The sequence below is a fragment of the Hibiscus syriacus genome, unplaced genomic scaffold (genome assembly GCF_006381635.1).
Source record: "Hibiscus syriacus cultivar Baekdansim isolate YM2019G1 unplaced genomic scaffold, ASM638163v2 tig00111151_pilon, whole genome shotgun sequence".
In the NCBI taxonomy this organism is placed as follows: Eukaryota; Viridiplantae; Streptophyta; class Magnoliopsida; order Malvales; family Malvaceae; genus Hibiscus; species Hibiscus syriacus.
Window position 1 is genome coordinate 2,475,811 of NW_024062999.1, and position 16,180 is coordinate 2,491,990.

Sequence of the window (16,180 nt, forward strand, 5' to 3'; positions counted from 1 at the left end):
TACTTCCAGTTGAAAGTCAAGGATATGGATGTGGCAAAGAAAACTTTCAGGATAAGGAACAATCATTATGAGTTCTTGGTGATATTGTTTGGAACCACCAATTCTCTAGTGACATTCATAGATCTAATGAATCGAGTTTTTCACCCATACTTATATCAGTTTATAGTGGTATTTATAGACGACATTATGGTGTAATCCTGATCAGTAGAGGAGCATGATCAGCATCTCTGTAACATCGTACAGACCCTCAAAGACAAACAGTTGTATGCCAAGTTCAGGAAGTGTGAATTTTTACTATCAATAGTTTCCTTCTTTGGTCATGTCGTGTCAGCATACGACATCAGAGTCAACCTCCATAAAATTCAGGCCATATTAGAGTGGGAGCCACATAATAATGTGTCAGAGGAGTGCAGTTTCCTTGGTCCAGCCGAGTACTATCATCGATTCGTTCAGGGCTTCTTAATGATAGTCGCCCCTCTAACTAAATGGCTTCATAAATGAGTCCCCTTCATTTGGAATAAAAAGCGACAGGACAAATTTGAATAGTTGAAGGTCATATTGACCCAATCCCAGTGTTGACCCAATCAAAGTCGAGTAAGGACTTCACGGTTTTCAGTGGTGCCTCGTTAAATGCTCTAGGATGCATCTTGATGCAGGAGGCCAAGATTGTATCTTACACATCCCGCCAGCTTAAGCCTCATGAGCGTAATTATCCTACCCATAAACTTGAACTAGCAGTAGTGGTGTCACATCTTCACCAATCACAAAAGCCTTAAGTATCTTCTCACTCAAAAGGAATTGAACCTCAGACAACGCATATGGGTTGAGTTTCTTAATGGCTATGATTGTGTGATAGATCACCATCCAATAAAGGCTAATGTAGTAGCAGAAGCCTTCAATAAAAAAATCCATGATAGAGTTGCAAGCTCTCCTAGCACGGCAGAATTTATCCAGCGATGGTGGGCTGTTAGCTGATTTACGAGTTGAGCCTGAGTTGGAAAGCCAAGTCAAGAGACTAGAGAGTTCAGCTGATCAGTTGAGAACTCAGATCAAACAGGTTTTCCAGGGAGAGGCCCTAGTTTTTAGCTTCATGATGGAGATTTGTTGTACTTCAAGGGTCGGTTGTGTGTACCCGCAGACGCTCAGTTGCACAATAAGATTCTCTACGAGGCGTATTGGAGTCCACTTTCAGTACACCCAGGCAATAACAAGATGTACCAGGAGCTTCGTTGGTTGTTTCGGTGGTCGGGCATTTAACATCCATAGCTTGTATACATCTAAAAATACGAACTATAGATGTCACATCAACTTCATGAATATTCACTGAACATAAATGCTTAAATTTTTTGTTTTTTTAACAATTCTGTTCCAACTTTAAAATAATTTCCTTAACCACTTAAAATCATAAATTAATATTTTAATATCGAAAAACCAATCCATTTTTGGGCAGTGATTAGACAATTTAATATTGTTCATAAACTATATAATACTACCTAAACAATACTAAATTTTAAAAGCATTTTAAACATCGTAAATTATTCATTCATAATTACAGATATAGATAGTTAGTCAAAATGAAGTGATCCTAATTTACTATTACAGACCATTTAAATTAGAACTGATAAAGCATACTGATAACATAAATATATATGCCATTAATAGTCAAAAGTAACATCAAAGATGTCTTACTGATACTGATAATATAAACAATCTCCAAAAAGATGCTATGGAGGCTCCTCACTGCACGTCCGTATCTCTACCAGAACGTACGCATGAAAATCATCACATGCTAAGTATATCTTAGTGAGGCAGTAGTAAGCTAAGGTGAGATAAAACATTTTAAAACATCATAAATACTTAAAACATTGGAAATGGATTAAATAAAACATTAAACATTCCAACCAACATATTCAAGTCCAGTACTGCATCGTAACCTAAAAATCAACTTGTTTCATATTCATATAAAAATAATGATAAATAATATCAGATAATATGAACATATCATATTTTGTCCAAACTTTACATATTCATACTTTCATATTTTTTTCTAGTCCAAAGTATATTTAAGAGAATATAAGGTACGTGAGTAGAACATATGGTGCTCACTAGGCACATCATGGTGCCAATCATAACTGGTCATATAATGCACCCCAAGTGTAATCATAACATGAGTACCAAAGGTGTGGATCATAATGTACACGAATGTATCATAACTTGAAAGTACTCAACTTAATGGAATGGCAAATGTACCAACAATTTTCAATGCAACATACAGTGGGCTTATAAGTCATAATATAATCATTATTTGTTAGCATCTTAAAATCATAATACTTCAAATCATCATCATAAAAATCGTACTTGGGTAGTTCATACCCTAACTCATTTATAAGACTTGATGAAAATTATGGATATAACCATAATTAAAAGTTATAAATCATACTTGAAATAATTATATGAGGTTGACTTATCGCAAGTCGTTCTCGATCATAATAATTAAATAACTAAACTGCACTCACCTTTCCCTCACTGCCAAACCTTTTATATGATAGTCTTAATCATGTACTTTATCCTTTCCTTTTGATTCATTCGGGTCACTAGATTTATCGTAGTCTGACAACGTAACATAATAACATAACATATTCAAACTATATGTTAGCATCGAACTAACATAATCTAAACTTAGAAATATAAAAGTCTATAAAAATGAAAATCGATACTTAATCGATATAACTAAATTATACTCCCATCATATTCAAACTTCTAAAAAATGTTCATTTGATTCCATAAATATTTATTTCCTTTATCAACCCTTTAGCTTTCGCCAATTACACAATCAAGCCACTAATTATGAATTCTATTTGGAATTCACCTTAATTTTTTCCATTAAATTCATAATGATCATTCACCATTACGATCATTGTACATTAGATACTAAAATTTCCAGAAATTTAATACAATACTCAAATCAACACTTTAACATTCGAAAGCTTGCAATTTCATCCTAAACTTTCTTTCCTTTTTAATTTCAACCACCCAACTTCATAAACTTGCAATTTAATCACGACTTAATATTTAAACTAAAAAATCATCATACTAATAAAATTTCCAGCATTGTAATAATTTACTTAAATTATACTTCTACATTTAATAAACTTACAATCAATTCCCTGTAATATTAAGACTTTTCAAATTACACCATTTATATTTTCAAAATTTACAATTTGGTTCTAGTAAACTTTCTAACTTAAAATTCCAGCATTTTAAGGTTAAAAATTAACATTTAACACCTCAAATATCACTTTCTTGAATAATATCTAATAATTCTCAAAACTTGTATATCAGCCCTTTTATTAACTCAATCTTCCAAATTGATCTCCAAATCACATAGAATACTTCTAATATCAGTTCAAGACCATAGAAATATTTAAATATTTCCCCCTTAAATTCCCCTTCATGGTTGAACCTACTTAGTACTTTAGGATAAGGTTATCATTCAATTTCAAGATTGAATTCATCTCTCTTGCATTAAATTCATGTTATTCTAACCATCACAACATCAAATTGCATCAAATTCCATCAATTCTTCATAAACCCTAAAGTGCTCGAACCTAATATAAGCATGTATAAATAATTGTAATCATACACACTTTAGAATAAATCTCCAACATCAAAAACATAAAAATCCTTCATCAATTCATCAAACTCAGCAAACCTTATATAAACCCTAATTTCCAATCTCAACACATAATTTTGTTCAGCATACAACAATAACAACAACAAAACCCTATTCCCATATACAATGGGGTAAATGGGAGGTAGGGTAGTAGGATGCCCCCAACGCCAGGTTGAGAGCAGCTTCCGTGGAAGACCTCCTACGCGTATGTAATAGGAAGTAATCCCTGCAAATAAATCCCTGCGTAAAAAGATCTGCATATAGATAGAAACGTAAGACCCGACTAAAATTAAAAAGAGGAAATATGAAGAGAACGATACACATAAGTCAACGATAGCAAGCAACGAGAATGAATAAGGTCAAATAGGTTAAAACCTAAACTAAGGCAACACTTTTCCGCTACCCTAGTTCTAAGCCTTCATAAGTTCCAATGACAGAAACGTATAAAAAGTAGAAGTCATGGAAATTTCTACAAAGGCATTAAAATAAGACAGAGATGATACACCCTATGGATGTGACCCACACTACTCGGCTACCCTGGTCTTAAGTCTCCATTCTTTCCTATCTGAGGTCATGTCCTCGGTAAGGGCTAAATCCTTCAAATCAGATCTCAAGCAGTCGTCCCACTTCCTCCTTGGTCGTCCTCTCCTTCTGGTACTCTACCCTCTTGATCGCATACGACGGTTATCGCCTAAGGACATGCCCAAACCACCGTAGTATTCCCTCCCTTAATTTTTCGGATACAGGCACAACCCGCAAGGACATCCTAATAGTAGAGTTTGGTGTCATGTCCCACAGAGTCCTACCACATACCCATCGAAGCATTCTCATTTCTACGGCCTCTATCCTCTTTACGTGATCCTTCTTGATTGCCCAACATTCTGATCCATACAGCAGTGCTGGTCTTATTGTCATTCTATAAAATTTTCCCTTAAGTTTTAGAGAAACCTTTTTGTCACACAAAACACTGGTAGCAGCCCTCCACTTTAGTCATCCCACCTTTATACGATGTGTAACGTCATCATCCACACCCCATCTTTATGTATCATAGACCCTAGGTACTTGAAACAATCCTTTGAGTGGAGAACGTGTCCTTCTATGCATACCTCTATATCTTCATCTTTTTGGTTCCCACTAAAGTTTGAACATAAATACTTTGTCTTTGCAATATTAATCCTTAGACCTTTTTCTTCCAAAGCAGTCTTCCAGGTAGCCAGTCTACTATTTAGCTTAGTTCTTGTTTCAGCAACTAGGACAATATTGTCAGCGAAAAGCATACACCATGGAACACCGTCTGGTGTCGCACAATAGATATCGTCCATAATCAAGGCAAAGATGTAAGGGCTAAGAGCCAACCCCTGGTGGAGTCTGATTTCCACAGGGAATGCCTCGGTGTCGCCAACTGTAGTCCTGACGTATATAGTAGATCTACAGTACATATCACAAATCGCCCGGATATAAGCAGTTGGGATCCGTCTCGTTTCCAAGGTCTTCCAGATCGTATCGCGGGGAACGTTATCATACGACTTCTCAAGGTGAATGAATGTCATGTGAAGATCTTTATTTTTCCCCTATATTTCTCCATAAGCCGTCGAAGTAGATGAATCGCCTCCGTAGTAGACTTGCCTGGCATAAAGCCAAATTGGTTTTCCGAAACCTAGTAACATGTCTCAACATAGCCTCTATCACCCTTTCCCATAGCTTTATGGTATGGTTGAGTAGTTTAATACCTCTGTGGTTGCCACAACGTTGGGATCTCCTTTGTTCTTATAGATTGGTATCCCGTAGACTCTCTTCACTCCTCTGGCATCTTGGCAGTCTCTAAAATAATATTAAAGATATTAGTCAACCACTTAACTCCCTCTTCTTCTAGGGCCAACCACACAGTGATAGGAATTTAATTTAGACCAATAGCTTTGTCCCTCCCCATCTTTCTAAGAGTCATTTTGACTTCCTCAAACCCAATCCTACTTGTAGGGCATTAATTGGCCGTAGTATGATGGTCGGCTGACCCATCAAATGTATTATCTCTACCAGGAGAGACACCGTCGTTAAATAAGCCAAAGAAGTAACTACCCCAAACCCTCTTAATATCATGATCGTTCACTAAAAGAACACCATTGTTGTCCTTAATAAACCTAATGCTACCTAGATCATTTTTCCTATTCTCCCTGGATTTTGCTAGCCTGAAGATATTGTTTTGTCCTTCCTTGGTGTCTAATCTCTTGTACATTTCCTCGTATTCTTTATCATTTGCTTTAGCCACCATTTTCTTGGCTTCCCGCTTCGCCTCCTTGTATCTTTGTTTAGATCTTGATCTTCCTTCGTCGTCATTGCATTGTAGATACTCTTTAAAGCAAGTTTGTTTTGTCTTCACCTTAGTTTGGACTTCGTAGTTCCACCACCACGATTCTTTATGCTCCTTGACCTTCCCTGTCGATAACTTAAGGGTGTTTTTTCCCACCTCTCTGATGGAATGTTCCATATTTTTCCATAACATATCTGCATTATTTGAGTTTGTAGTTCCAAAACCTGTATTAGACATAACCTTACTCCTAAAGTCATCAATTATCGCTCTATGTAAGTTCTTCTAAAGGATCCTAGGTTTACCAAGTTTAGCCCTCTTATGAGTGCTCCACCAGTGGCGTACGCAGAACACCAAAACCAACAATCTGTGTTGTGATGCACATGTCTCTTCAGGGAACACCTTACAGTCAATGCAAGCCCATCGATCCCGATTTCGAACCAGGATGTAGCTGATTTGGGTACAATGTCCCCCACTATGGAACGTTATCAAGTTGACATCTCTCTTGTTAAAGTAGGAGTTAGTGACCACCATATGAAAACTCTTTGGTCCTCCAGAATTCTCCTAAGTACATCATCTAACTGATCCCATAAGCAATGTTTCTCCCCCTCCCCTAGGCCAACGTGTGGGGCGTACATTGAAAAGACATTCACCACTTCCTCTTCTATAATAACCTTAATCATCATGATCCTATCCCGGTATCTACAAACTTTAACTACATTTTCCTTGAGCGTAGAGGATACCAAGATACCTACCCCATTTCTAGCGTTATCTATGCATGAAAACCACAACTTGTACTCATTACACTCTCTGGCGCAAGCCCCTTTCCACCTAGTCTCCTGAATACAAGCAAAATCTATTTTTCTATTACTAAGTACGTCGGTCAGCTCCAGCAGCCTAGTATTTAATGTGCCTACATTCAACGAACAAACACTAAGTCTAGTCTCCTTGAAACCACTCTGTCGAGCCCTCCCCCTATACGCCCTATGAGATCTAAAAGAATGACATGACCTCAAGTAATCATCTATATTTGAAGCTATGAGGAACTATGAAAAAAGAATCCAAAGAAACAAAGGTGCACCAATAAAATGCTAGAGAATTTAGGGGTACTAAGAAGTCTAGTTGGTTAATTAATAGGATTTTAAGACAAATTAACAATATCTTACTAAACTTAAGGCCAACAGCTAAAAACCAATGATTGGATTTATATCTTACTTAAATATCAATAATGATATAAGATACTAGGAGTCTAGGGCAATGAAAAAATACAAATCCAGTAAATCTTACTCAAAGAAAAGTGCAAAAATAAAGATCCAGTAGATCCAAGTGTCCACTAAACAAACAAAAAGCACAAAAAACAAAAGGAAAAAGCATTCAGGTAATCGAATAATTCAGCTAAAGAAACAAAAACCAGAATCTATTATTTCAAAAAAATATCAGTAAAAGACCAAACCTTCGTGCTTATATGGACAGTAGAGCAGAACAATGGAACACTTAACTACTTGAAAAATAAACTTCAGAACCTAGAAAAATTATGCAGAACAAAGAACTAAAATGGAAAGAAAATTTGCATACAGATATCAGACTTATTTTCAATGATTTAGCAGATCTGCATATATAATTCCCCAAACTAAATTCCCAGCGTATGATTCCCATAAAAAACTACACAAAAATTTCCAGAATTCAAAGTCTTCACAAAGAACACTAGATTCCAACAGTAAATAATTTGTTAAAGAAAAACACTTTTTTTAACAAAATCAAATAGAAGCGATGAAGGATTTGTGATAATGAAACCACCAGACTTCAAATTCCCAAACTGGAACAAGAATTTCCCCCAATAATTATGAAAGAAACACAAACTAGAGCAATAATTAACATAAGAAAAAGGAAAAAAAATACTTCAGATACAACAACATACAACAGAGATTATTTTGAATTATTTTCTTCCTTGCCAATATCTAGTTTACTGCTGAAGAACGGGTTCGATCAAACGCATAGTTATGGAAAGGATGATCAAAACTGGGAACAAAGAGAAAAGATTCAAATAGGGGACGACGCTTAGGGGGAAATCTGAAGTAGGATTATGAATTGAGAGTGGAAATAGTACTGTAATTAACAATATAAAACCCCTCCAGAAAAACAAAAGCATCTCAAAGATGAAGAAAATGGCTGAAAAATGTTAATTATCGATTATTCTAGTATTAATAATCCTTAACACATGACTACTTTATAATATAATTGAATTTAAAATTCAATTAATGAGAAATCCCAAAATACCATTAATGAAACTTGATAATAACCAAATGTCATTGTATTATCTTCCATTAAAATATTCCATAATCAAAGATGAATCAACTTGGTTTTGACCTTCTACTATGACCATGAAATTTTTTTTAGAATTGCATTTTAGTCACTAAAATTTCACAATTCAACCAAATCTAAAAAAATTACATTGATCTGAGCTAAATTTCTCTAATCTAAAATATGGAAATATTTCCAACCATTATCTAAACATCTTTCAAATTTTTTTTCGTGAAATTCTGGTTTGATCCAATTATTCGATTTCTAAATTGAACTTTAACGCTTTATAGCTTTTAACACAAATCTTGTACAGAAAATTTGATTACCACGAAATTTCTTATGTAGGCCAAACTATTCATTTAAGACTAAAATATATACCTTTTCAAATTATATTTTGGTCCATAAACTTTTCACAGTTTATACTTTATCCATCAAACTTATAAAACTTACATTTTAGTCACTACCCCAAATTTGGGGTATTACATGGCATGAAAAGGGAAGTATCGGTGTTTTTCACTAGATCTCTAGTGTGTTAGTAAGTTAAAGTGGAATACTAGGTTTCCTTAGGTTTGCTTTAGCCCATTCAGATTTCTCAGTGGAAATGGGATATGGTAACCATGGACTTTATGACAGGGTTACCACTGACCAGACAAAGACATGACGCAGTTTGGGTCATAGTTGACCGCCTAACCAAATCAGCTCACTTTCTCCCAATTAGATGGACTACCTTAGAGAGGTTAGCTCAGTTGTACTTCCATGAGATAGTGAGGTTGCACGGTGTACCGACTTCCATCATTTCAAACAGTTTTCAGTCAAGCATTCAGATGGCTTCGTATGAGGCCTTGTATGGGCACATATGTAGGACTCCACTATGTTCGACAGAACTTTGTGAGGGTAAGATAATAGGCCCATACTTGATCAGAAAGATAGATGAGAAAGTTCAATTGATTCAGAGCAGCTTAAGGAGGCTTTAGACAAGCAGAGGTCTTACGCAGACTTGAAGCGTAAGGACATTAAGTTCACGGTTGGGGACAAAGTGTTCCTTAAGGTTTCGCCTTGCAAAAAAATGTTTGCTTTGGGAACAATGAAAGTTGACTCCTCGCTTTATAGGGCCTTATGAGGTGCTGGAGAAGGTCAGGCCAGTAGCTTATATGTTAGTCTTGCCACCAAAATTGGAGCATATTCACAATGTGTTCCATGTATCCATAATTAGAAGATACAATTCAATCCTTCACATGTCATACCCCTAGAGTAGATTGAGGTCAGCCCAGACATGCCCTAAACAGAAGAGACAGTCATAATCCAAGTTATGGAGGTGAAAGAGTTAAGGAACAAGAGGATCCCCTTAGTAAAGGCGATATGGAGGAATCACAACATCAAGAAAGCAACTTGGGAAACCGAGAAGGACTTGCAACTTTACTATCCTTACCTCTTCTATCCAGGTAAATTTTGAGGATAAAATTTCTTTCTAAGAGGGGAAAGTTGTAACGCCCTGAATCTTGGGTTATGATTTTCGGTCTATCCTGAGATGGGCTTTGGAAAAGTTCTTTAGCTTGTAGGAAGTCTTGAACCAAAAACAAGTGAAATTAGGCTTGGATTGATCTCAAAAGTGGATAAAAAGGGCATTTTTAGTTAGCAACCAAAATCAGTAGACCAGGTAGAATTTTACCATTGTTAAAAAATAAAGATAAAACAATTAAGATTAGTGATCTCATGTTTGTTCTTTTCCTCTTTCCAAAACACCAAGTTTGTCTTCTTCTTCTTCTTCATTTTTCTTCTCCAAACCTTAGCAAAGGTCAAAACTTGAGGTTTTAAGCCTAATTCGGGATTTTCATGGTAAGTTTCAGACTCAACCGCCTTAAGCTTCAATTTAAGCCTTCAAATACAAGATTTGGCCTTAGTTTCAAAGTGTGGGTTTTGTGGGTTTAAGGAACCTAAAGGTTTTGGTCTGTTTTCAGTGATTTCTAATCTTAGGAACTATTTTTAAACCTTTCTTAACCTATAAATTCAGTTAGTAACCCATGTTCTTGATTCCATGTTATGAGAGAAGTTTGAGAAAGCTCCAAGAGTAAGAACAATGAGAAGCTTGTTTTGGGTTGAGCTTTGGACGTTTTCCAACAACCTAGATTACCAAGGTAATTCATTTCTAACTCACTCTACCAAATGTAGTTCAATAAGTGAGATTTGGTAGGTTGTATGAGCTTGGAATCATGTTCATGGTAGATTGCATCTTTGATTTTTCATTATGTTATAAGACCTCTTTATGATCTCTTAAATCATCAATAAGACTCTAATAACAATTGAGACCCTTACTAGGGTGTTTTGGGATGAAATTTGTCATCGTTCGTTGCCAAATAAGGTATTTTCGCAAGGGTATCAATACTGTAAGATATTATCAATATTGTTCTTCAGTTTAGGCTAAAATGTTCAAATTTAAGAAGGAAGTATCGATAACCCATGCGAGGAGTATGATACTGAAAGACCGGCATCGATACTGAAAGGCCGGATCGATACTCACAGGATAGCATCAATACCGAGAACACTAATCAGATTCTAGAATGTAATTTTGGTATCGATACCTAAGGGAATATCGATATTTCCAATAGGGTATCAATACTTTGTCCCCTCATTTTATATGATTAATTATATTTTTCTCTTAAAGTTGAAATCATGATTCTGTCTTTTTGTCTATCATAAAATTTTATTTGAATTCATTCATAAAAAAATTATTGATATATATATAATATATCCATCGTCTAAAATATTCTATATCCGTTACTAAGTAAAAGAATACGTGTTTGTTATCTTTACGCCGTGAGGCTTCTTTTCTATAAAGAAATGAGCACCAAATTTGTCTATACAAATCTAGTCAAAAGCTTCTTTGGAAGATAAGCCTTTGACAAATGTTTTATTGAGTCAGCTCAAACTTCCATGAATTTAATTACAATTTATAAATACTAATGTAAAAATAGTTTTATTTTTAATTGAAACTGGATCTTTGATTTAAATTAAATGAAAAATAATATTTAAAATTATATTTTTTAATAGGAAGGGGTGATTATAAGATAATATTTGTTTCTAATTTTTTAACCTGATAATGTACATATACCCTGCAGATACAACTATCTTAATTCAAATTTTTTAAAGATGATAACATTCATTTTTATTTCTAAATCAATTAATAAGTTTAAAACTATATTTTTTCAATTTAATCGTCCTAATTTTTTTTCTCCTAAACCCAAGATGAAACTAAATGAGAATTGAAGAGTAGGACAGTATTTCCTTATGCATGTTTTTCCAGTAATTTATGAGCCTCAAATCGGGTTGAGGCGTAATAATAGTAGCTTAAATTAGCCCCCATTTATTGTGGAGCTATCATTTCCAGCTCCCACATATATAGATTATTATTGTATATATGGGTGACGAAGGATCTTTTTTTAGACGATTTCTAATAAAATAAAATGTTGTTTTTTTTTTATGATCTTAAATTTAAATAATTATATTTAAAAAGTATATTCTTATTGTTAGTGATTAAAAATTATGAATTGATATTATCTATAATTATTAAAAAATAAAAATAAAACAATAAATTCAGATAATAAAAACTATTCTACCAACCTATCAATCATTATCCATATATATATATATATATACTTCTTTTAGTTTGAGGGAGTAGTGGGTATTTCTTAAAGCCTTGGCATCTTTTATTTTTTTATTTTTAAAATTAATTTTAGTGTCCAAAATTGTTTGTTAACTACAATGTTTTTATGCTCTTTTTGAGCAATTGAATCACATAATTTTTTTATAAATTTTGTATAATATAGTAAAAATAATTTTATAAGTAACGTTTTGATGGTGTTAATGTTCATATTTTAATTTATTTTAAAGTTGTTTTTATTTGATACATTGCATATGGAAAAAATAGTTTCACAAGTAATTTTAAGATGATGACAAGTATTATTTTATTTACTTTTTAAGTTTGTAAAAATATTTTACGGATACATGTCGTTATCTTAAGATCAATTGTAATTTTTTCCCATAACAATGCATTAAATAATTATTTATTTAAAAATATAAAAAAAATACTAGATATTTGACAATTGTAATTTTGCGGATGTACACATATACTAGGGTTAGTAAGCACCTACCTTAGATCCGATTTTCTTATATTTGTTATTTATTTTGATGATTGTGTCCGCCCTTATTTAATATTATTTATAAAATTATTTTTTGTAATGTATCATATAGTAATAATTTGCTAAATTACAATTTAGTAACTAAACTTGACACTCTCACTTATTTCACTCATTGTGCTTTAAATCTTTTCATTTTCCTCATTGAACTTAATATATTGGGCTTTTTTGTCACTCGATTGTTAAACAGTTAACAGCGTTAAAATGGACTGTTATATTATACAAACACGTCATTTTAGTGAAAAAACTTAACAGTGTCATTTTTAACGTCGTTAACTATTTAATGGAACAATGACCAAAATAGGGGAGAGAGTAAAGTTATGTGACCAAAAACCCAATGTATTAAGTTCAATGAGGAAATTGAAAATTTTTAAAGTTCAGTGAGCAAAATAAGAGAGAGCAAAATTCAGTGACGAATTTTGTAATTATTATATTGATTTCTTAAGCATATATCACTTTAGTTGACCAAATATAGTTTTTTCTTTTGTAGGCAATTTATTTGAGATGTATATTTATAATTGAGGAACTATCAAAGCAACTTGATTGATCAAAACGTTGAGTGCTAAGTTTCTTGATGCTTATGTTTAGTTTTTAGTCTATTCCTTGTCTTTCTCTTTGTTTATTAAAGAATTGACTCTTAAATTATTTTAATTCATTAAATAACATTATAATATGTCATAAGTCACCAACATAAAATTAATGATAATTATTTTTTTAAAATGAACCATTGTCTTTTTTCCAAACATTCTTTATCATGATTTGCTTTGATCAAGACAACTGGTTCCAAAATTTGATTTTTTTTTTTCTTTCTTTCTCAATTTAGAGACAACACAATTTGTTGTAATTAAACAACAAACAATTTTTTTTGAAAAAATAAATCTTTTTTTATAATATCATATCATATCAAATTCAAATTATATTCATCATATGACAACTTCACTAAGGTACATTTTTAGAGACATAATGATAAAAAAATTCTTAACCTTTTAACTTATTCCAATTGTCTTAGTTTCTCAATACAAATCACGCCTTAAAATTTTAATTTTTTCAAATAAATTCTTTCGAATGATTAACTGATGGTTAATATTTTACTGGCGTGACATGATAACATTAAGGCTCAATTGAAAAATAAGAAAATTTTGTAGAGTATTTTACTATTATACATTTTTACTCTTAATTTATAATCTTCTCTTCTCTTTAAATAAAAATAATTAAAAAAATTTCCTCGACGATTGAACACGAGATTAGTAAATGTATAATGTTTACACTTCATTATAATTTATTTGTAATTTTAAATTTTATTCTATTTTTAACTCTATCCACAAATTTAAAGAAAAAAAATCGATTTAAAACCATAGGGAAAAGGATAAAAAAGGGTCCACGAAACATTAAAACCGACAATGGCGTCGTTTGTGAAATTTTATCTACGAAACCAATAATCCAAGTGTACTTGGTGGGTGAATATCGATGAAGATCTATCCCATGAATTAAACTATCAATTTCACATGAATTTATACCACTTACAATTAGGTAAGGGTCATACAGTAGTAGAATTCCCAAGAAACTAACCCTATTTTTTAATTAGTTTGAGATGTTATAAGTTAATATTTGTTTGAATTTTTTTATTATTTGATAATGACATTTAATATCTTTATAGACATAACGCTCGAACCCAACACCTCTGGAATAATAATTATTTTTAACCATTGTAGTTGATTGTTTCATTAACATAAACCTCTACGATAGCAGAATATATATACATATTTAGTCACCCAATTAATTTTGCAATTTCGTGTTGTTCATTCAACTATTTTAAAAATAATACGTAAACTTACGTTTTTTGTTTAGTTTGATCACCCGCCATTAAAAATATTACGATGATTCTGACATGTGATAATTGGTGACTAAACCGAAACCTTGTGAATCATTAGGCAACTTAATATGCCATTTACCCTAGAATATCTATGTGCATCACTCATGATTTTTCTTTTCAGAAAATCATTGTAAACACTTATAAAGATTAAAACAAAAATTATCATGATCGAGTCAATCAAATTAAAATACAATGATAAAAAGATTTTTGTTAGAACATAGGAGTAAATTTATGCCAAAGCTACCCTAATGACCATTTTTCTAAGCCTTAAGTAGGTGATTCAATGGAAATGGTGATGAGGTGCCATTGCCAAACACACCTACCTTACTGTATAGCTTTTGTTTGTGTAGGCCATGTTTTTCACCTTTGACAACAATCCCCTACCCTATATATTAAGGGCTCCTACCCCTTCGATTCATGCCAAGACAAAGTCTCCATTAATAAACATTATCATTCTCCTTTTTGATAGCTAGCTGGTCCCATGGCGAGCTCACTTGTTTTGTTTCGTGGATGGTTTTAGGACTTGTAATGGCTACTTCAACTGCCCGAGTTGAATCCGCCAGGGCATTTTTTGTGTTCGGTGATTCCCTTGTTGACAATGGCAACAACAATTTCTTAGCAACCACTGCTCGAGCCGATTCGCCGCCTTACGGCATTGATACCCCCAACCGTCGTCCCACCGGTCGCTTCTCGAACGGCAAAACATCCCCGATTTCATCAGTTGGGACTTCCATTCCCTTTTACTTCTAATTTTCTCTTCATATTTCATGTTGATTCAACTGAGAATTTGTGTATGTATCAGGTGAAGCACTTGGTTCAGTGCCAACATTGCATACTTGAGTCCAGAGCTCAGGGGAGATAGGCTACTTGTTGGGGCCAACTTTGCTTCAGCTGGCATTGGGATCCTCAATGACACTGGCATCCAATTTGTAAACTTCTCAAATTCCATGTGTTTTTTTTTTTTTTTTTGACATTTCAAGCCCATTTTGACTGTTTTTGTCCTTCAAATGATGCATTGACAGATAAACATTATCAGAATGTACAAGCAATTGAAGTACTTTGAACAATACCAGGCCCGGTTGACTGACCTCGTCGGGTACGACGAAGTGAGACGGATCGTAAACGATGCACTCATACTCATCACCGTCGGCGGCAACGATTTCGTTAACAACTACTACTTGATTCCATTCTCTCCGAGATCTCGCCAGTTCAGTCTACCAGATTATGTTCGATACCTGATCTCTGAGTACAAGAAACTTCTAATGGTAATATTTCTTGGCATTGTGTCACATTAACATGAAAGATGCCTGGAGATTGTAAGCTTACAAACTATATTGCAGAGGCTGTATGATCTAGGAGCTCGGAAGGTTCTGGTGACCGGGACAGGACCAATGGGTTGTGTTCCGGCAGAATTAGCCATGAGGAGTCCAACCGGTCAGTGTGCCGCGAATTGCAACGAGCTGCGGCTTTGTACAATCCACAATTGGTTAACATGATAAATGAACTCAACAGCCAGTGGTTCAAATATTTTCATTGCTGCTAATACACAACAGCAAACCACTGATTTCATTAATGACCCTGCAGCCTATGGTAAGCAAATGGTAAATTAATTCATAAATTTTATTAAATGATCACATGCATTATTCAACTAATTCATATATTTGCATAAACCGGGAATTTTAACAATTAGGAGTATGAATGAGGCCTTAATAGCAAGAAGGAGACAAGGATGAACAACAAAAATGTGTGGACATTTTGTTGACCTAATTAAAAGAACCCCAAATTTATTTATTACAACAACCTACCCCCTTTGAATCACTATTAAATTATGATGA

General features: G+C 33.7%; 1 pseudogene; it reads left to right on the forward strand.

The window, feature by feature from the left end:
* Positions 1 to 910: 910 nt before the first annotated feature.
* On the forward strand, positions 911 to 15,946 carry LOC120154921 (annotated as a pseudogene).
* Positions 15,947 to 16,180: the final 234 nt, after the last annotated feature.